Consider the following 23,138-nt stretch of genomic DNA (forward strand, 5'->3'; position numbering starts at 1 on the left):
CACTCTGATGGTGAATGTAAGTTCTAAGAATATTACCCTAAAACCTACTCATGTTCAGTTTACAAATACCAGATAGTATTTAATTTTATCCTCCATTTCCTATACTTATTATGTGCTAAATTTATTTGGTTTTAGTAGTTTTAGGGGCGTTCACTCCTCTGAGTAATCAATCAAAACTCAGGACTGAAAACATTGATTTGTGATCCTTTCATCTCAAACATTTGAACTCACACACACACATATTTTGACAGAGTGTAGTTTTTTTTTCTAAGTTGAAAGACCATATGGAAAAACTCAGTTAGTTAACAAGCAGATCACTTTACCAAAATTTAGACAAAAAGTAATTCAGATGAAATTGGTAGTTGGAGATTCACTTCCATTTGGCCATGTGTGTCCCTGCCTTTTTTTTTTTTTTTTTTTTTTACAAAGATATGATACAGTGAGGGATTCTTTTTATTAAAATTGCCTTAAATTAAGTGTGTAGTTTTTTGTTTTCTAAATACTACAGTTTCCAAGTGGTTGGTACTATTTGCAGTACATAATTTTCCTGGCAGTGCATTTTACTGAGATTTATGAAGAAACAGAAAATATTTTAATGTTAAGATATTTATACTGTATTATATTTGATCCAGTGAAGTCAGTAATAATCCTAGGTTCACATTTTTATTAAAAATATGAAGAGAGAGTAGATGAACAGAGATGTAAAACATTTAAATTTCTGAAGTGCTCCCTGGGCCAAAGTTGTAAATAAACTTACCACTCTAAGTGTAAAAAGGCTATAGTGTGACCCATTGAATTCAGTCTTGAATCAATAACTCTTTGGTTTCTTGTTTCTCTACCAGCTAGCACACGGTCTAAATATCCTTTGGCTTGGCTTATTTAGTCTTTTTGTTTTGTTTTGTTTTGATTTCTGAGGTTTTGTGTACACCACTTCCCCTTCTAACTATCCTTTCTATATACCCTTTGTAAAACATGACTCTTTCATCTTTAAAATTTCCTATAGGGAAAGAAGAACAGTTAAAATCTTACCCCAAGCAAACTTTCAATTTGGAGATAACTCAGACATGTAAACTTTTAGAAATTCAACCAATATAAAAATAGGTAGAACTGATGAATATCTGTAATCTAGGCTTAATGATTGAAAGAAGAGTTACCAGCCCTTCTTTAAGTCAATTTCTTATAAATAGCTTCTACAAGAGCACTTTCAATTTAAAGACTGAGAAAAATTTAATTGAATAAGTAATCATGATGATGAAAAATATTGCTTTGTTTTGCACTCTTACAATAGAGACAACACATTCCTGGAGTTGTTTCTGATAAAAAACAATTACACTAAACATTTTGGAGTTTTTCCAGAAGATGATACATACAATTCTCCAAGTGGGACCAAAGTCCACATCATCTCATATGAAGAAAAAAATCACTGATGGTTAGAGACAATGGTTTGAATGTTTTGTACTGCTTTATACAAATAGCAAACTAAATATTGCAAGGCTCATAGACTCAAGACCACAAATAAATTTAATAAACTCTAAAATCTATAATCTCTGCTAATTTTATTTATAAAGTCTCAATCCAATAATGATTTAAGGTAACTTTTAACATAGGTAAAATAGTAAGCAATAGAAGAACAAAGAAAAATTTGATAACACAATAAAGGATAAAAGAAATTAGTTTTCAGGGAAATAATTTAAAATACAAATGAAAAGAGAACCATTGATTCAACAGACAAATGATCAAATGCCTATGATATAAGAAATGTAGGTGGTAGGTGATGGTGAGGTGAAGGTGAATAAAACCATTGTAATCTGAAGGTCCTCACAGAGGGTAAGGAGGAAAGACATTGTCATTCTCTGAGAGGTCAGTTTTCACTGGAACAAGAGGAAGCATAGCCAGGGCACCCACATCAGCAGTATAGGTTAGTGTTAATGAAAGCTGACAGGTTTGTGTACCAGCTTCAAGGCTGCATTCAAATAGAGACAGCAAGTAATGCCAGGATGAGTTTACACATAGAACACAAGCTGGGACTTCTTGATTTCCAGACTTACGAGGCAAAAAGGAAAGTAAGGAATTCTGAGTGCTGAGCTTTGTTGCTTCTAGGAAATAAACAAGCAAACAAAGGAACTACCTTTTCTCCTATTTTTGGCTTTTTTGCTCCTCTTCTTTAACAAATTCCATTTCCATTTCACCACCTGGTACCTTTGGGCTGCTCTGTCCTACCTCCTATTAAAAGCAATGCAACCAATCAGGACAGACTGGAATAACATGTTTCAAAGGAACAGAGACCTTCACAGGGGTATCTTTTTGTTATTAGCAATGACTTCTTATAATCAAATACTGTACAATTGAATTATTTACTTTATTTAATAAACATTTCTATGGCATTTATTATGGACCAGGCATTATCTCAAGTATTTTAAAATATTACACAGCAGCCACCCTCTGAGGTACATGGAAACATTTTTCCCATTTATAGATGAGGAAATTGAGGCACGTAGGGGTTAATTTGCTCAAGGTCACAAAGTTCATAAATGACAGCGCTGGGTTATAAACCTGTATGTTGTAGCTCCAGAATCTATGTTATTGGCTGCTGTGTGATACCTTTTTGATTTTTTTTTTTTTTTGAGACAGGGTCTTGCTCCATCACCCAGCCTGGAGTGCAGCTCACTGCAGCCTCGATCTCCTGGTCACAGGCAATCCTCCTGCCTCAGACTCCCAAGTAGCTGGGACTACAGGTGTGCATCACCATGCCCGGCTAATTTCTGTATTTTCTGTAGAGACAGGTTCTCACTATGTTGCCCAGGCTGCCCTCAAACTACTGTGCTCAAGCATCTGCCCATGTTGGCCTCCCACAGTGCTGGGATTACAGGTGTGAGCCACCACGCTTGGCCTCTTTTTGATTTCTAATGAGGGTATTGTACATTTCTTATTCATCTCTTATTCTCTAATCTGTCTCTGATTAGCAGCAAATGACTAATTATTTAGCTTAACTGAGACAGGAAAACTTTTCAATTCCTTTACTTCTGAAGGTATCCTTGTCTCCACCACTCACCCTGTTCTCTTAAGATGGAGGACTCCCTTCTTCTGTCTCCTTTAATCATAATCTTTCCATCAGTTGCACTCTGCATGTCCTTGGTCTTTTTTCCTCTAATTCCTGTCCTCTGCCTGAACCTTCCTAGGCTGCTGTCATATCCATCACTAGGACTGAACTCTTAGATGAGTGCAAAAGCAGGGAGGGAGAGCTGAAAGCAAAATCTATTGAGACCCCACAAACACTCCTTTCTGGACCTTGTTAATAGCAAGTAACAGGAAGGAGAGGGAGGCATACTACCACACTCTGTAGTGTTGGTGCCGTGTTGGTGGCCGGTTCCTGACAGGGTACCTGGAAGAGAACTACAGTGCCTGACAGGGCTGTGGGAGTGGATTTATTTTGGAACATCTGTGATCTACAATTATGGGACTCTCTGCATCCTGGGGGATGGGGGATTTGTGGGTACTGAAGATGTTCAAGAAGCTGCATTACTACAATATGAGATTTCATTTGTTTCCATGGTCTAGTGAGGTCTCGTAAAAAGCAGGTAATGTTGTATTATTCCATAGCTATTGGTTTTGTGTCTGTTTTTCTCTCTGGCCTTCTGCTCCTCAGGTTCCTCCGATAGCCTCAGCTGTAAGTACAGTACCTGATGCATAATGCACACAATGCACATATGCTGACCTGAAGCCAGTGAACTTGGGTGATGTGGGACCAAACAGGTCAGTGGAACTGTTTCTTAGACAATCCATTTTTCTTTACCCGCAGTCTGCTCTACCCACAGCCCAATGACAATTCTATCTCCTCTCCCTGTGTGAAAGGTTCATCCTTTAGCACATCTGCTCATTAATATGAAGTGGTGAGAACAGTCAATATGCTTGTAATGGTAGACCCAACTCTCACCCTAACTAGCTGTCTATGTGACTCTCTGAAAGTTACTTAAATCTCTTTGTGTTTCCTGGTACATAAAGGAACTTATACACTTTCATTGCCCTTCTAAACCCTTATATTCTTGTCCAATGTTCAATTATTTTGTATAATAAATAATATGTTGGGAAATCAGAGATCTATGCAGTAGCATTTCTATCCCCATTTTATTTATAACTGTGTCTTATGTGTAAACCTTGGTGCCAAATGTATTCCTACTTAGTCCTGAGAAAAGACATGGAATACACACACACACACACACACACACACACAGACACACACACACACACATGTATATATATACATATATAAATATGTAAATTGAAGCTGAATTCAGGAGTCAAGATATATTTGAAAAATATACTACGATGGGATATTTCATTTGAAAACATAAATTAACACAGTTTCCTTTGGAAAGTAGGTAAAGAAATAGTTGTGACCTAGACATAGTATAAAGCTCAGATTGGATTCATCATAGCATACCTCAGGAAAATGATCTCTTTTCCATATTTAGGGTTTGTTTTTATTGCTGTTGTTTGGATGTTTCTTCTTGCTTTCTCATCAAATCTAAACTTTTTAAATATCTGCATTAAGAATATGTTTTGACTTGCACATTGAGTAAGAATAAACTAATGCTTATAGGTTTTGCAATTATACAACTGAATAGCAAAAATTTTTTTTTGCTGTCTCAATTGAAATTTGCACATGTACCCTAGAACTTAAAGTATAATAATAAAAAAAAAAATTCCCACTAGAAAAAAAAAAAAAAAAAAATTCTCATAATAACCAAGTGAGGAGATTGGTACATCCAAAAAAACCCCACTAGAAAAAAAAAAAAAAAAAAAAGAAATTTGATTTTGGTAACATTTTTGGTTTTCATATGCTGATGTCTAGCATATGTTAGAAAAATGGCCCCCTCAAAGGTATTTCTATATCCTAATTCTTAGAATCTGTAAATGTTACTTTATTTGGAAAAGGATCTTTGCAAATGCGATTAAGTTAAAGTTTTTTGAGATGAAGAGATCATCCTGAGTTATCTGGGAGTGTCCTGAATGTCATCACAATTTTTTTCTTTTTTGTCGAGATGGAGTCTCGCTCTGTTGCCCAGGCTGGAGTGCAGTGGCACAGTCTCAGCTCACTGCAACCTCTGCTTCCTGGGTTCAAGCAATTCTCCTGCCCCAGCCTCCTGAGTAGCTGGTATTACATGTGCACCCCACCATGCCTGGTTAATTTTTGTATTTTTAGTAGAGACAGGGTGTCACCATGTTGGCCAGACTGGTCTTGAACTCATGACCTCAAGTGATCTGCCCACCTTGGCCTCCCAAAGTGCTGGGATTACAGGTGTGAGCCACCGTGTCCAGTCCACAAATGTTCTTATAAGGGAGAAACAGAGCGAGTGAATGATTGGAGACTCAGGGGAAATGGTAATGTGAAGATAGCAACAAAACCTGGAATGATGCAACCACAAGCCAAGGAACACCAAGGAATGCCCTCAGTTGGCAGATGCTGGAAGAGGCAGAAATGGATTTTCCCTCAGGACTTCTGGAGAAAGTGCAACCTGCCTACATAACATCTTGATTTCAGACTTCTGGTTTCTAGAACTGTGAGATAATAAGTTTCTGTTGTTTTAGGCCACCAAGTTTGTGTCAATTTCCTATAGTAGCTACAAGAAACAAATACGGGGCAAGAGATTTTCTTTCTTTCCTTTTTTTTTTTTTTAAGATGGAGTCTCGCTCTGTCTCCCAGGCTAGAGTTGAGTGGCGTGATATCGGCTCACTACATCCTCTGCCTCTTGGGTTCAAGCGATTCTCCTGCCTTAGTGGCTAATTTTTGCAATTTTAGTAGAGATGGGGTTTCACCATATTGTCCAGGCTGGTCTCGAACTCCTGACCTTGTGATCTGCCTACCTTGGACTCTCAAAGTGCTGCGATTACAGGCATGAGCCACCATGCTCAGCCTCTTTCTTTCTTTTTTAAATGAAGCAGTGTTAAAAATAAGAGGCAAAGGTTTGATTACTAAGAGTGTTCAATAGTTAAAATTGAATTTGGAGATGAATAAGATTAGAATGTATATATATTGAATTGTAACTGGACACTGTATTAAGATATACAGATAATCTAAATGCTTTGGGTTTAACAAACATCTCAGCTGTGTAGAGGCCATGAAATAGATCAGAAAGCAATAGTATATCTCCTCTTAACATTTTCTCAGAGTAATCAGTGACAAGAAACACTGATATAATCAACGTAACTCTATTACAAACATCTAAAATCTAGTATCTACATGTATTGCAATTCAAATAGAGTAATAACAGTTAGATAGAAGGAATGAATTCTTGTTTGATAGCAGAGTAGGGTGACTATAGTTAACAACAATGCATTGTATTTTTCAAAATAGCTAGACTAGTGGACCTGAAATGCAGCAAACACATAGAAATGACAAATACTATGGTGGTGAATACTCTAAGTATACTGACTTGATTATTACACATCCAATGCATGTACAAAATTTTACATGTACACATAAATATGTATACATATACTATATCAAAAAACCTTTTCTTTAAAAATGTTGAAATGTTTTCATCTAAATTACATTAACATACACATTTGTTTATTTAACTAATAAAACACCATACCAAGTCACAAAAATATTCTAACAGACCTCTGTAAAGTATAAGGCAGATTATGTTCACTATTATTCCTGACACCAAGGGCCTCATGGGGTGAATATAGATGTGGTAGTAACTGGAAAAGAAATGGTAAAAATTATCCAACAATTTCCATTCCTTTCACATGTGATATTTTAGAATCTAAAGCATCCCCACTTGATTATTTTGGGTGATTTTTGGGGAGGGATTATTTTTACTACTTATGATGAAAAGAAATATTGATATTCCAGAGTTTTACCAACTATATTTTATTGATAGACAGTCAATGTAGCAAACTTTTCTGTGGTGGGTTACATTAACTTTGAATCATCTGATATGCTAGATAATGCCCTCATCTTGAGGAGAATATTATAAATATTAAAATAATATATTATTAATACCAAAGAAAGATCTCAATGGTGGTACTATAGACAGATGGAGAAACCCTATTTTTGTATTAAAAGATTTCCTGGGAATCCAAGAATTGTGATGACTGCAGAAGGTTCTCTACATTATATTGTGAAAATGTTAGGGGAAGAACCAGGAAGTGTCCACAAATGAGGAAACCTTATCATCGCTACCATAGACTTCCTAATAATCTTTTCTACCCAAAAGCATTTTCTGAATTGAGAAATGGTTCTCATTTTGTCTATATCTTATCCAGAGACTAAAATTCCTTGAAGTGATAGTTTTCGAAGGAAAAAAAAAAAAAGCGTTTTCTTTATTGCTTAATAGCTCTGCTGCTGTTTTTTGCAAAAGCCGTTCTTTTTCTTTCCATCACAATTACCCTTTATTGAGCATTTTCTTAAGCCAGGTACTGGATTCAACATCACACATGATCTGTCTCAAGGCAGCAGTGCTAGACTAGGGGGAATTTGCTTCCTGGGGCACATTTGACAATGCCTAGAGACATGTTTCTTTATCACAACAGGGAATGAGGATGCTACTGACATCTGGTAGGCAGAGGTCAGGAATGCTGGCAAACATCCTACAATGCACAGGACTGCCTGGAATAATAAAGAAAGATACAGCCCTAAATTGTCAACAATGCACATCTTGAGAAAAATGTTTCAAAGTAAAAGCTGAGTGATTGTTCATCAGCTAAATAAATGGTAAGTCTTGTTATAAGTAGGAGGAAAATGGGACATGGTTTTTCTACAATGGATGAATTGAAAAGATTATTATATGTTATAACATTTTTCTATTTATAGGGAATACATTCACATGGTCCAAGATTCAAAAGATACTCAAGCAGTTATAGTCCAAGTCCCCCTCCCACCCCATCCCTGGTTCACCCAAGTTCCCTCTCTGGAGGAAACAGTGTTAGTAATCTCTTATTTAGTTACCTAAAAGTTCTCTAGGCCTCTGTAAGAAATTATATGCGTGCACAGAAACATACTATACATATTCTTTGCATTGTGCTTTTGTTACTTAATTCATTTTGGAGATTGTTTTCTATCATGATACAAAGTGTTTCCTCATTATTTCTTTTTAAGATGGCAGAGTATTGCATTGTACATTGTATGCATGTTTTCTATTTTATGTAACCATTCCCCTCTCTATGGATATTTAGATTATTTCCACTTTTTTTCTGTTGCAGACACTGATCAATGAATATCTTTATCTGTGAGTTGAAGTCCTACAAACAGAATTGCCAAATAAGCAAATCTGTGCTTGTATTTTTTATCAGATGTTGTCCAAATCACTCTCCATTGAAGTTGAATCTGTTTCCATTCACAATGGCAATATGTGTGTGTGTGTATATATGTATATATAAAGGAGTTCGGATAACTTTATAATTTTAAAAGTTTTTCTCATTCTTTTCGTCAAAACATGAGAATAAATAAGAGGCAGACACACAATATAATATTTTGTGTCTAAAATGTTCTCAGTGCTCAGGTATCCAGAATCTATTCATGGGAGATATTTTTTTTCTAATCTGTTTTTAGTGTGCTAAAATATATAACATAAAATTTACCATTTTCACAATTATTAAGTGTACAATTCGTTGGCATTGAATACTTTTATAATGTTATGCAAATATCATGATTGGCTATTTCTAAATTATTTCATCACAACGAAAAGAAACTGTAATCTGTGAAAGCTGAAAGAATTTGGTCATTCTTGTCATACCCAAGTAAAACAGAGTTCAGAAGTCAGAAAGGAAAAAGCATCCAGGGCACACAACGTTTCTTCAATAATGTAATTCTCAGCAAGTATGGCTGCTGAAACTGCCTGCTCCAAGCTGAAACCAGTTTCATTCAATATCTACTGAAACAGGCTGCTGTGACTCTAAGAATAGTTTTACGCATGCCCATCACTTATCATTCAGAGCTTACCAGCTCCCCAAAACTAGTGCCAGTGAATTTTCCTGAAGAACAATACATAATATTTCTCCTTTTTATAAAATCTCCAACCTTCTCTTTGTTCTTTGGACATGGCGAAGACCACCCCATCTGTGTGTATGCCCTGAAATGAAATTCTTGCTTCCTAAATCAAACGTTTTATATTTAGAGATTTGTCTTTATTTTTTTACTTGACTTCAACAAATCATTAAGCAATAATTTCCCATTCTGCCCTTCTCTAGCCACTGGTAACCTTTGATTAATTTCTGTCTCTATGAATTTGCCCATTCTATATAGTATATTTCACATAAGTGGAATCATATAATACTTGTCTTTTTGTGTCTGGATTATTGCACTTAGCATAAAGTTTTCAAGATTAATTCATGCTGTAGCAAGTATCAGAACTTCATTTCTTCTTAGGTCTGAATAGCATTTCATTGTATCCATATAGCTTATTTTAAAATCTATTTCTCTGTTAATCTATACTTGTCCATTTGAGTTGTGAACAATTCTGCTATGAACATTGGCATATAAGTATCTGTTTGAATCCCTGTTTTCAATTCTTTTGCATATGCATCTAGGGGTGGAATTGTGGGGTTATATAGTAAATCTGTGTTTAACTTTTAGAGCAACCATTAAACTGTTTCTACCATTTGTAGTGTACCATTTTACACTGTACATGATAAAATGTACACTTACATTTTACACTTTACATGGTACCGAGCAAAATGGTATGGTCTCGATTTCTCCACAGCTTCACCAACACTTGTTATTTTTCATTTTTTAAATAAAAAGTTATGGCCATTGTAGTAGATATGAAGTGGTATCTTACGTGGTTTTGATTTGCAGTTCCCTAATGACAAACGATTTTGAGCACTTCTTTGTGTGCTTTTTGGTCATTAAAAGGAAAAAACTGTTTCTATACTTACAACATTTCTGACACTAAATGTGTGGGTTTTCTACACCATGTGTCTGTGGACACAAACTGATCATCCTACAATTTAACTCAGTTAATTCTGACACTATCTGGAGTTAGCACAGACCCTACAGGTTAAGGGCTCAGTCCCACAAGACTAATCCTTACTTCAGATGTCAATCTGAAGTAAGTAGTGGGTCTCTAGGTTACCTACATATTTGTCTGACTTGGCTATAAATTGGGGATACACACAGCCGACCCTTGATGTTAATAATTTGCTAATTTGGCTCACTGAACTCAGGAAAACACTTTTCTTACTAATACTGGTTTATTATAAAAGCTACAACTCAAGCATAGCCAAATGGAAGAGATGCATGAGGCTGTTTATGAGGGAGGAGTACAGAGCTTTCATGTCCTCTCCAGCCATGCCACCCTTCTAGCATCTCAATTTGTTTGCCAATCCAGACGTTCTCTGAACTACATTGTTTTAATGTTTTTATGGAGGTTCCATTGCAAATGCATGATTGAGTAAATCATTGGCCAATGGAGATTAACTCACTCCCCAGCCACTCTCTCCTCTCTGGAGCAGCTTCCAAGAGTCTTAGAAGCTCTTTTTTTCAGGAAGCAGGGGCCAAGACCAAATATTGTAACAGAAGATGCTCCTATCACTCAGGAGGTTACAAGGAATTTAGAAGCTCTGCCAGGAGCTGGAGACAGAAACCAAATTTAAATTTCTAATTATGTAACAGCTATCTATATGTATATTCTGAAAAAAATGTCTAGTCAAGTGTTTGCTCATTTTTAATTAGATTATTTGTCTTATTATTATTTCTACTTCTCATACAGTGAGTCAAAACACTTCTCATATAATTTTTCACCTACTCATCACAAGTCTACTTTCTTTAGAGAAGACAGGCTCCTTTTACTCTAATAGGCACAGAGCTATTAAATGTGGTTTTCTGGTAAATTCTGAAAAGGCTTTTTCAAGAGGATAAAGATGAAAGGGAAACATATCAAAGTTTTATTCTCTAAAAAGTTTTAGGTAAATTCAATAAATAATTTTCATCTCTGAACCTGAAAAAGAGTACTAATGAATAAATTTCTAAGCAAGCAATGATAACTATAATAATAAGATTAATTACTGTCTAAAATAGGTCAGAAGTCCTGCTACAAATATTTTTAAATAAATTATGTAAACTTGGACGTAACGCCTTTATTGTCAAAATTTTTTATCTATTTAAATTTACATTTAAAATATTTAACAGGTTAATTATATTCAGATCAGATATGGTTGAAACAAAAACAAATTTAAAATTATTAGAAAAATTAGAATTGTTTTTTTCTAGAATTTCCCTATTCAAAATAGTTATGTTGATAATGTTGCATATACATAAATTCAATCATTACAATGTAACTAGAATATATATATATTAAATTGTGAGTGGACTTACATTGTTAAAACATACATATAATCTAAACAATTTGGCCTTAACAAATATTCAGGTGTGGAGTACCTGAGAAAAAAATCAGAAAGCAGTAGTATCTTGAACATTTTTACAGTATAGTCTAATTTGTCAGGAACACTGATTTAATCAACATACATTCAACAAAACAAAGGGAAGTAAAAATGGATCTAGATTCCTAATAGATTGTTATTGGTCATGCCTGTATTGGGTAATGGTCTGCATTAGCAATGCAGTCAAATTAAATGGCAGGCCAAATCTAGGGTCTAGTAAGTGTTAAGTTAAAATTAAAACAAACAACCAAAAATAAAGTTGAAGACAGAATGACTGAGGGGGGCAATAAAAAGTGATGATACATGATATTTGTTAACACCACCACCACTACTATTACCACCACGACTAGCTTACAATTGAATAATACTTGCCAAATGCCAGAGACCAAGTACTTTTATATACGTACTACATATAACCTCATAACCTCCAGATGTAGGCAATGTTATCTTACAGTATTTGTTTTACAGATAAGGTAATCAAAACACAGGAATCCTAGTGACTTGCACACACTGTCAAGGAGCAGAGCCAGATGGGGCCACAAGCAGCCTGGCCCTGAGTCTGCACACTTAACTCTTATCCCAGTAGTCCCCAATACCATCTCCACATTGGAATATCCTGGAGGGACTTAAAAAATAACAGTTCTCAGGCCATGTCCCAGACCAATTAACTCCCTACTGTGGGAGTAGGACATAGATGCCAAGGGTTCTTGAAGCTTCCTAGGTGATTCCAATGTGTGGCGAAGTTTGGGAATCTCTGTACTATGCCATGCTGTCTTAAAGTTGTAGAGGTCGAAGGAACTAGAGTTAGTAAGCCCAGGAAATAATCCATCTATGGCATTAAGAGGAATAATGGACAATCTTAAGCATACAGTGAATAGTGACAAGCAACATGAGGCATTCTCTTACAACTAAAGGAAAAAAAAGAGTCTAAGCTGCAGCAAGATGAAATTACATATTTCTATTTTTAGTATCTTACCAAAGCAACATGTGGTGATGAGCATTTTAAGGAATAAAGCATCTGATTTCTATTTGGAATTGAAAGTGGTATTATGTTCATAAACAGAGAATAGCTAGATGTCAACATCTGGAGATTGTCACAACCGAGGGGTGGGGTGGAGGCTACTGACATGTAGCATAGAGAGGCCAGGGATACTGCTGAACACGTGGCAGTGTACATGACAGGCCCCACAGCAAAGACTTATCTGGTCCTCAGTGTCAATAGTGTCCAGTGTGAGAAACTCTTTACTAATGGCTATTTCATTTTAATTACACAGACAGTAAAGAGATTAAGTGTATTCAATTTTTCTTCATCTAGGATTATGGTTACTTTGTGTTTACTCAAAAAGCATGATAGATTTATGTGACTGTATTAGAATAATTACAATAACCATTGAATTCCTAGAAACTGTACGTTCATGGCTAGAAAATTCTTTAGACGTGAGGATAAATGCAGTTACAGCCTTCAAAATCTATGACTCATAGGGAGGAGAAGGAAACTAGGTAGGGCAGGGCTAGATATGGAATGGACATGTCAAACAAGTCCAGACCACTGAATGAGAAGACCAGAGCCAGGTCATGCAAATATGCTGATGTTGGTTCTTTGAAGCCTAGATTATGTTTAGTTTCACCTGCCTATGAAGAAGTAATATACCTTCTATGAAACCAGAGTAAAGAATCATGTAAGATGCAAGTACATCCCTGAATATGTGCAGGGGAAATTTGACACATTACTGAAAGTAATAACAGTAAGAGGATAACCTTCAAAGTGATGCATCTTATCTTTTCTTATTGCATACTAATTGTATTTTCATGACATCCTAAATGCTTTTTTTCTTTTAAGACATTTTTCACTGCAGCGCTTTACAAATTTTTAATTTTTATCTTTTTCAATTCTGTTACACTTAACCTTATATAAGAAAGTGATTATTAGAAAATCTGATTATAAGTTCTCAGAGATTCACTCTACCATATCCTATTAAAATTGGATTCTGAGCTTAGCTCTGAAGTTTTGGTTTGGAAAGCTGTAATTCTGATCTTGTTGAAGGCATTAGTTTATGTTAGCACTAAAAAGTAGTGCTGTACGACTGAAAAGATTTTGAACTAGAATTCTGATTTACCCTTGTTCTTTCTGTAATAACCAAAGAAGTAATCTTCTAAGAGATCTTATACAGCAAATTTTGTTGTACAATACAGTAGTGTACAGTGACAACTTAGATCTAGCTGGAGAAGTATTTGTTGCTTGTCTGCCATTCCAGACTAGGAAATAGCATGTAAAGATGATAGAAAGCATGTAAAGATGATATAACTTAAAGTATAATAGAAAAAAAAAAAGATGATGGGACTGCTAAAGGTGATGGAGTTTGGGTGCAGAATGGGGAGTAAGTAGTGAGAGCTAATGCAGAAGCTATGTCTCAGATCATGGATGGCCTTAATAATCATACAAATAATTCTGGGTATGGAATATTGAAAAGTTAACTTGGAAAGTTAAAATAATGAGATTTGTAATGTAATGACATTGTTCCAGACATTAGTGACCTCAGTCTGGAATACTATGGAAGAGTTATTATTCTGGAATAATGTGGAACGATTCTAATCTTAATCTTGTGGAAGATGGATTAGAGTGGAAGGAGACCGTTGAGTAGCTGTAGACATCACGCAGGTGAACAATGAGGGCCTACACTAAGGCTGTCACAGTGGGGATAAAGAGAAAAGGGTAGTTTGAGCTACTGAGACATATAAGGAGTAACAAAAACTTGAGCCTGGATTGGCTGTAAAGTGTGTGATAAAAAGGAGACTAAGTAAGACTCATACATTACTGATTTAGGATGCAGCTAAATACTTTACCTGTATCTTCTCTTTTAATCTATGATGTAATAAATATTATCTACCTTCTACAGATGAGAACACTTGGCTTAAGTAACTTGCTCTAGACCACACGGAGGATAGTGGCAATGCTAGGATTTGAACTCAGGACCATCTAACTCCAAAGCACATGATTTCAACTATTCTTAGTAACTAGAATGAGTATTATAGGATGAAGAGAATATCTAGGGTGTGAGATAAAATACTACATTATGTTTTGGAAATGTTGAGCCTCAGATGGCTATGGAACAAAAAGCTAGATCATATAATAGACAACTAAGTGGAATTTTAAAATTTGGTTATATACTACCCTGCCACTTTACATTCCAGCTTATTGGATTTTATAATGATTACAGTGGCAAATATTTTTATATTTTTCCCAAATCTAAAAAGATCAGTGATAATGGAAGATTGTTCCAGAACGTATTGGGAAGTAGACTGTGGAAGAAGGTTCTATTAACTTTTTCGTTAGTCATTTTTAACCACATTATACATTAACACTTCCGCACACTTCACAAAATAGCAATCTGGGCTTTGTATTCGACCACATTTAGTACAAAAGTGGAAACTGAATTAAATACAATCTAGAAAACAAATAGTGCAAAAAATTTCATGAATATTAATAGAAAACCAGACAAATGTATTTGAGTTTGTATCACAAAATGTGCAATTCATTCTTTTATGGAATTGCTGTTTTCAAACAAGATAGATTGCTATAGTCACTTAAAAATGTAAAATGTGAAACATTCATGGAAAAAAGATAGGCAAAGATTATGAGAATTATGATAGATTTCCCAATGAGGGAATGAGGTTTTGAATAAAGTACTCCCCTTGGCAGCATCTTAACAAGATCATATTCAATGTATATGAATCATTAGTAAACTATGAAACAATGAATAAACACACACATGCAGATGAGATGCTAGGTTGCTATGGATTTACTAGAAATTACCATCTGTCATTATTTTTGATTTTTCACCTCCTCCTAAAATCATTAATAGGGTACAAAGAGTCACTGTGAATTCTATGCCTGCCTCAAAACACATAAGGGTTTAATTTATTGAATTATATTTCATTAGTTTAGATGAGTTGAAATGTGGCATTTCATTTTCTAGAACTGTGGAAACATCAATCATATAGATACTTAAATTATAATTTAGACACTGGGTAAAGTTTCAATTTATCTGAATACAATTGAATAAACATCCAAAATGAACTGAAACATATTTTAGATCAAATTGACTTTTTCTGATTAGTGGTAGTTTAAAATCTCCCTATACAAAATTAATCAGGTGCAATTTCTCTTATAAAAATAAAGAGTAGAATGGTGGTTACCAGAGACTGGGGTGGTTGAGGCTAGGGTTTAAGTGGGGATGTGGATTGGGGGATGTGGATTGGGGAGATGTTGGTTAAAAGATACAAACTTACACTTAGATAGGATGAATCTGTTCAGGAGGTCTATTTCACAGCATAGTGACTACAGTTAGTGATGATATATCATATTCTTGAAAAATGCTAAGAGAATGCCTACTAAATATTCTTACCATGAAAATGATAACTGTGTGAGGTAATATATATGTTAATTAGCTGTATTTTAACCACTCTACAATGTATGTGTACTTCAAGACATCATGTTGTACATGATAAATATATATAATTTTACCTGCCTTAAAATAAACAATACATTAAAATAAAAGTCTTATCTTTTAGAACTGAGGTTTTGTCACTTTTAATATCCACATTCCTAATTGACTATCAAAATCCAGTACTTCATTGTGCAATATTAGGATATACAGACATGTTTTATAAAATTAACTCAAAAATGTTATGTGCATAAAAATATTATGGGCAGTTTCTTTTTTCATCCATTTTTATTTAGTGATATGAGACTAATTCTTATTCATGAAGATGTCTTCACAAAGTGGAACATTTTTTAGTGGTTTATTTACTTTATTCTATCTAATTTTCTTTTTCTTTTTTCTTTTTCCCTTCCTTCCTTCCTTCCTTCCTTCCTTCCTTCCTTCCTTCCTTCCTTCCTTTCTTTCTTTCCTTTCTTTCTTTCTTTTTTTCTTTCTTTCTTTTTCTCTTTTCTTGAGATGGAGTCTCGCTCTGTAGCCCAGGCTGGAGTGCAGTGGCGCGATCTCGGCTCACTGCAACCTCTGCCTCCTAGGTTCAAGCAATTCTCCAGCCTCACTCTCCTGAGTAGCTGGAACCACAGGCGCCTAACACCGTGTATGGCTAATTTTTGTATTTTTAGTGGAGATAGGGTTTCACCATGTTGGCCAGGCTAGTCTTGAACTCCTGACCTCAGATGATCTGCCCACCTCGGCCTCTCAAAGTGCTGGGATTACAGGTGTGAGTCACCATGCCTGGCCTATTCTACCCAATTTTCAAATACCTGACTGACAAATGTAGAAATCAATGTATCAGATATTTTGGTCTACACAAAATAATAGATTTTGTTTCTATAACAAAATATAGAAATTAATTTCTATATTATTAAGTAATAATTAATATAATCATTAATATTTCTTATATAAGAAATATTAAGAATATTTCTTAATAGATCATTCATTCAGACATTGAATTTTTACTTCAGATAAGAATTATTTAGGTAAGTATTATTGTGATAGTTACTAAAGAAGAATGCTGAACTCTTGGACAAGAATCTAATTCAAGTCAGCTGCTTAAAGGAGAGTAAAATTTCTGAGACAAAGTATTGCAAAGCACGGAAATACATGTTAAAAATATTAGAAAAGATACAGTAAGAGTAAACTTGGGAAATTTGACTTCAATAAGCATCTTAGAGGGATAAATAAAAGTGGAAGCTCTTTCCAAATTAAAGTTTTTATCTATGAGTAATTCTACTTTTAAATAGATCCCTGGCAAGATATTCCGGGTTTGAAAGTCTGAAATTTTGCAAATATACTGGTTACTAACTGGAATAAAATATGTTTTGCAGTCTGAAAATTTATTTAAATGGGAATATAAGGTTGACATTGTTTTAATGGCGAAAAAAAAATGTTTCCATGAAATTTATTTATGATATGAATGTGTGGTTGTAGCTTGAGAGGCAGGAATTTAGGTGATGAGGTAGAAAGTTAGAAAGCTACACGTTTTATTATTTTTGGATTATCTACAATTTTTAGAAAATTCTAATACTTTCCTTTTTCTTTTATTTGTACATATTTTATTATTTTGCTATTAACAACAATTTTAAGAATTTTGATGTGCAGAATTAAACTTAATGTTAATGATATAAGGATTATTTCTAAATCTTTGATTTCCACATTGCATACTTAAATTTGTTCTTAGAAAGATAACCTCATAGCACTGGGAATAAAATAGATGGAAATAAGAAATTCTTGAATGGCAATGTGTCCATATGGCAAGACAGAACTTGCAAAGTTAAGTTTTCTTAATTAGCCGTAACTTAATCGGTTCCAAGTTAGAACTGAAAAAATGTTTTCAGTTCTTTTGTAGAGGTATCCTTTTTAAATAATTCTTATCTCTGCATTTCCATACTGCGTAAATTGGGAGTTTGAACCTACCATGTCTAAAGCCAGCAAACATTTTGGCACTAAACCTTTGTTTCTGTCTTTTGTGCTTGTGTTAATGTGGCGATAGATGGAAGATGCCTCAGAGTTACTTGTAATGCTGTGGGGGTGGTGGTGACAGCAGGACAAGAATTACTTAAGTGTACTTTGGAATTGTAGTTGGAATGCACTTCCATGTAATTATGTGTATTTGATAGCTCATTGCTTCTGAAAATAGTCAATCTTGTGACAGTTAATGAGCTTTTGAAAACTGTTCTATGTAAACATTTAGGTAGAATTTTAAATTTTGTATTATTTGGAACATATACCTATTGATATTCAAATGTTAATTCGATTTTATTTTCTGACATTTTAAATTGGTTTTGGAAATTTTAATGTGGTGCACAACTGAGATAAAAAGTATTAGTTTATAGCCTAGACCCAAGATTCAAAGACTAAGGACAAAGAGTCCAATACAGCACACTTAAAATTTTGTTGGAACACAGCCACATCCATTCATTTACACATTGTCTATGGCTGTTCTAGAGCTGCAGTGACAAAGTCGAGTAGTTCAGCATAGATTGTATGGCCTGTGAAGGCTACAATATTCATTATCTGGCACTTTAGAAGAAGTGTTTGTCAGCTCCTTGTCCTCGAGCTCCTAAAAAACTGGAGCTGAGTTTTACAATTGCCCATGAAGAATAATAATTAAGGGCACTAGTATAAGGGGGGAGCAAATGCAACCTGTGTTTAAATAGAGGTATTCATTTCAAAATGTGCAATCAGATTTTCGTTCATGGAAAAGACAATTTTAAAAGTTAGAATAGACTCAAGAGAAGGTATCTGGTTACATTTTAAGTTTAACCATGGTCATTTACTAAGCATGGGTAGTGTGTTTGTAATTTTAGATGACCTGTACCTTTAACATTTCTGTCCCCTTGAGGTGGAGGTGGTAGTGGGGCTTTGCCTCTTTAGATAGTGGGGTGATAGACTCTGCTGATTCTGACAGAAAGGATCACATGGACCCCCACAGTTTGGAATCAATTCCATCATAGATCTGCACGTGTGTGTGTGTGTGTGTGTGTGTGTGTGTGTGGTGTGTATAGTGTGTATAGTAGAACTAAAGTAGACTAAAATAGTTGCAGTTTTCAGAAAAATAAGAATCATGGTACATAAAAATTTACAAGTTGGTTGGATATGGGAAAAATAGATTTTCTGGTATTAAGGAGGTCTAAAATGCAGTCTTCAATGTTGCTCATTGAAAACACCGAGCCAAAAGATAAGTGCTTTCTATGTAGAAAATGGTAAGTGCTTTGCCCTTTTAAAAGGGAATCCGGAAAATATTGCCCTTTTAATATGTCCTGTAGCCTGCCCTGGATTTGAGGATGAACAGAGATGGCACTAAAAATGATAAAGCAATAAATCATAAAGCTCCAAAGTTCCTTTTGTGTCAAAGCTCTTACATGTTCAGAAGGCAATAACAATCTTCAGTACATACCAATTTCCCTATGTGGGATGGAAATTGGAGAAACTGTGAGAGAAAATACTGAATAGGAATAAAACTGTCTTTGCCTCTCTCATTTTCCTTATTTTGAAATTTGTGCTGTCCACATGTTAATTGGAAATCTTAATAGATCTAGCTATAAGTTGGTATCTGAGGCAGAAAGAAAACAAATATGGGTCTGTATCTCAGCTGGAATCCAAAGTAAATATAATCATTTTTTAAAATGTTGAAAGCATTTTAGATTCTTTTCACTGTCTTCATGTGTTACCTGCCTTTGCTTTTCATGCATTTGAAACTCACCTACTCTCCTCTTCATAGTTCTCTTTTAGTTTCTAAAATACCAGTGTACGTGAGAAAAGGTTAAAAAGCTGTTAGAAAAATCTCTATCCTTTAGAAAGTTCACTAACACACAAGATAACATATTAATGATAAATGAGAGAAATTTCTTTATACTTAAAAAAGTAAGAATTATAAGGCAGTGGGTCATATTTTTGGTTACTGATGGACTGGACTTGGGGTCATTTGTAGAATTAATTTGAAGTACAGGTCAGGATCAGAAAATAATAATTAATTCCACGATTATTAAAGTTTCTTCTGAATCTTTACAATCTTTACATAAACGTGTATGCAATGCCTTACTTCTCTGTTAGTAACAGAACTGAACTATTTTGTAAACCACTTTAGGGAAACATTTAGCTAGTGACTGGAAAATGGGGAACAAGCATGCTCTGCTCTATTCCAAAAGCATTTGACTTTGGGGTTACTTTTCCTGGTAGACTCAGGACAATTTCTATTAAATGCTCATACAAATAGGAAGTGCATGTTTCTCTGCAGTGTTCAGAAGACTGCGAACAACAGACCTTTCATGAATATCCCAGGCAGTGCCCTGGGAAGAAAGCTCTTTGTCCATTTTGTGCACACATTTCCCTTTTTACCTCTCCAGATTCACTTCTTGTGACTGAGTGGAAACCACAGTCTTTATATGACCTGAGTTCAATGTAGTGGCTTTTTGCTTTTTCTTCCAGGACTTTGTAATTTTCTATATCTTTTTGTTCTCTGGACACTTAAGATACTCTTCCTGATTCAAAGATCAGGAGTAGACCATGTACTTTTAGGCTGGTCTCAGCTGACTTGCCTCTAGTCAATTAACATTTTCCTTTGTCTCTGCATCCACCATCTTTAAGGACTCCCACTCCACTTTCCTCATGTCACATACTTTTCTAAAATTGCTTCCATCATAACATAGAGTGCAGGTTCTGGGGTCTGGTTGCTTGGGTTTGAATTCTAGTTAGCTGGGTGACCTTGGACAAGTTATTTAATATCTCTGTGCTCAGTTTCCTCTTCTATAAAAAGGAGACGATAGTAATATTTTTCTTATAGAGTGGTTATGATGATTAAATGTTAATCATCTTAAGAACTTTGTTTTTATTTAAGTTGGGTCCCATAGAAGTTTATGACATAGGTACTGAATAGAAATTTTTTAAACTAATGATAAAATACCATTTTCACCTAATAATTTGTCAATTTTATAAATGATTGAAAATATCTAGTGCTGGTGGGTAAGTGGGCACGGCTGGCAGGAGTATAATTGGTACAGCCTTCATGTACAATATGAAATGCACCACAAAGCTCAGTACTCCATATGTAGGTAAGCATCATTCTAGAATGTTTATGGTAACAGGATGAATATTTATTGCGTGCCTTACTGAAGAGCATGGGGACATCTGGATTGCATGTGTCACACGCAGGTCATGAGGAACCAGGACTGCTACTTGATCACTCTTCAGCTGCTTTCCACCATTACTTCTGTGCCATCACACATGCGCCATGTTGGAGCCAATGCTGAGTTCAAAGTTAGAGTCCTCTTGAACACCTAGAGGTTCTGCCATGTATATGCCCATTACTTTCTAGTTCCTTATTTTCCTTTGGATAGTCCTATAGAATCACCTCCTTTTCTCAAGGGTTGGGTAGGTCCTTGAGGGTATAGAGAAGAAGATCCTGGAAATCACTTCACTGATCTACTCCAAACATCCTTATAATACTCTCTAACACTGTTTTGCTGCAGATTCAAGAAAGTCATTTGGAGGTCAAAGCTAAGATGCTTTGTTCTGTGTGGTAACTTCCTGGGTGAGAAGCCTCAGCTTTGGATATGGTTGATTAAAGCAGATTTAAAGATGAAATGAAAAGACACTGATTTAATATCCCACCATTATTGTTTCCCTTAAAACATGAAGGGAAATACACTAAGTAAACTTCTTGTTCACTGTTATTTTAAACTCCACACGTAACTTGAGGAACTTTTCATGAAAACCTTCCTTACCCTGTAGCTCCTGGACCTGGGGAGTGGTTTCATTAATTATGCTAATGAGGCACATGTTCGGTTAGCTTTGTGAATCTGTGTGCATGTGAATATGTCATATTTCTATATCTTTTGAAAATAGGATTCCAAATATGTTCAGCGGTCTTTTCAGCAAAAAATTTACTTCCTTTTTACAACAGTTTATTGGAAAACACATATTTTCTATCTTGTGTTTTATGCTGTTGCAGATCCTACATTGAATGGAAAGTTTGTTTCAAAATAATTCTATTAATTAATAGAGAGCCTTGATCACTAGTTAAATAATTATGATTTATCTGCTTTTGTTCACATCTAGATTTGCTACAGCCCTTGCATTACTGGCTTTCTGCCCATCAGTATTACCTCAAGATGATTCAAAGCAAAGGTTTTCTGGTTAAAATGTAATGATGGCTAAAATCAAAATGGCAGAGAGCCGGCGAACACTTCAGGTGGAACGTAAGTTCGCTTATAAGGTAAAGCACTTATGTAAGGTGAGTGGTTGTACCCTGGTGTTCAACTCAGCTTGAATTTTAGCTGAATAGTTCTGTGCAGCTCCATTGGTTACTTAATGTAGTTATGAAAATGTATTTGAACTTTGGTCTTCGACATTCCCCACACATCTCTTAGAATGCTTAACAATCTTTCTCTTCTTTTCAGGGAAAATTTTACTTTTTCTTTTTTACTGTTGATTATAGAATATTTTGAGTGATTTTTTTTTAGTTTAAAAATATGGTAAAACTTTATGGTGAGAACATATGATTTATTATACCAGGCTGTTTTGTTGATTTAACTTCCAGATGAGCATGAAAATAAAAGGCAGAAGTGAATAGTTTAGATCAGATAGTAGATATTACGAACCAAATGACAAATATAACTCCTGAAAAATATGAAATGCAGTGGTTAAAATTAAATTTATACCTAATTCCCTTGGGAATTAGCTGTATGTAGAACATTGTATATAGAACATTGAGATAATCTTTGGCAGAAAAAATATTGTCTCATTGTAATCAATCCAGTGGAAAAGGACACCCCTTACTCAGCCATCTTTCTCTGTGAACACATAGGCCATTCATAGAACAAACATTGTGTTCAGCCAGCAGCTATTAGGGTCAGAGTGAGTCATCTCCACGACTATGTGTGCATCCTTTGGCTACAGGCACTTGCCATCAGATAATGAAAACTCTGCCTAATGTTTACTTTTTTTCTTAAATAATGAAAGAGTTTTCCAGAAATACTTTAAAAAGGTGAATGTAAATATTTTAAGTTTGGTGACAAATGTTTTTATTGAGGTGGATACTGCTATTATTTCCCTATTTTTCCCTAAGAGTAATTCATTTTTTAATGTTTGGGTGAAACAAGTTATTTTATTTTTTATTTTATTTTATTTTATTTTATTTTTTGAAACAGAGTTTTGCTCTTATTGCCCAGGCTGGAGTGTAATGGCGTGATCTTGCCTCACTGCAACCTCCACTCCAATCCAAGCGATTCTCCTGCCTCAGCCTCCTGAGTAGCT

At 35.0% G+C, this 23,138-nt stretch overlaps 1 protein-coding gene across 2 annotated transcripts in view; it reads right to left on the reverse strand.

Moving 5' to 3' along the window:
• The window catches only part of EYS (eyes shut homolog (Drosophila)), a 2,062,375-nt gene that overhangs the window by 308,988 nt on the left and 1,730,249 nt on the right, over nt 1-23,138 (reverse strand). The gene's annotated exons all lie outside the window — the stretch shown is intronic.

This window comes from Colobus angolensis, unplaced genomic scaffold (assembly GCF_000951035.1).
Source record: "Colobus angolensis palliatus isolate OR3802 unplaced genomic scaffold, Cang.pa_1.0 Scaffold241, whole genome shotgun sequence".
Lineage (NCBI taxonomy): Eukaryota > Metazoa > Chordata > Mammalia > Primates > Cercopithecidae > Colobus > Colobus angolensis.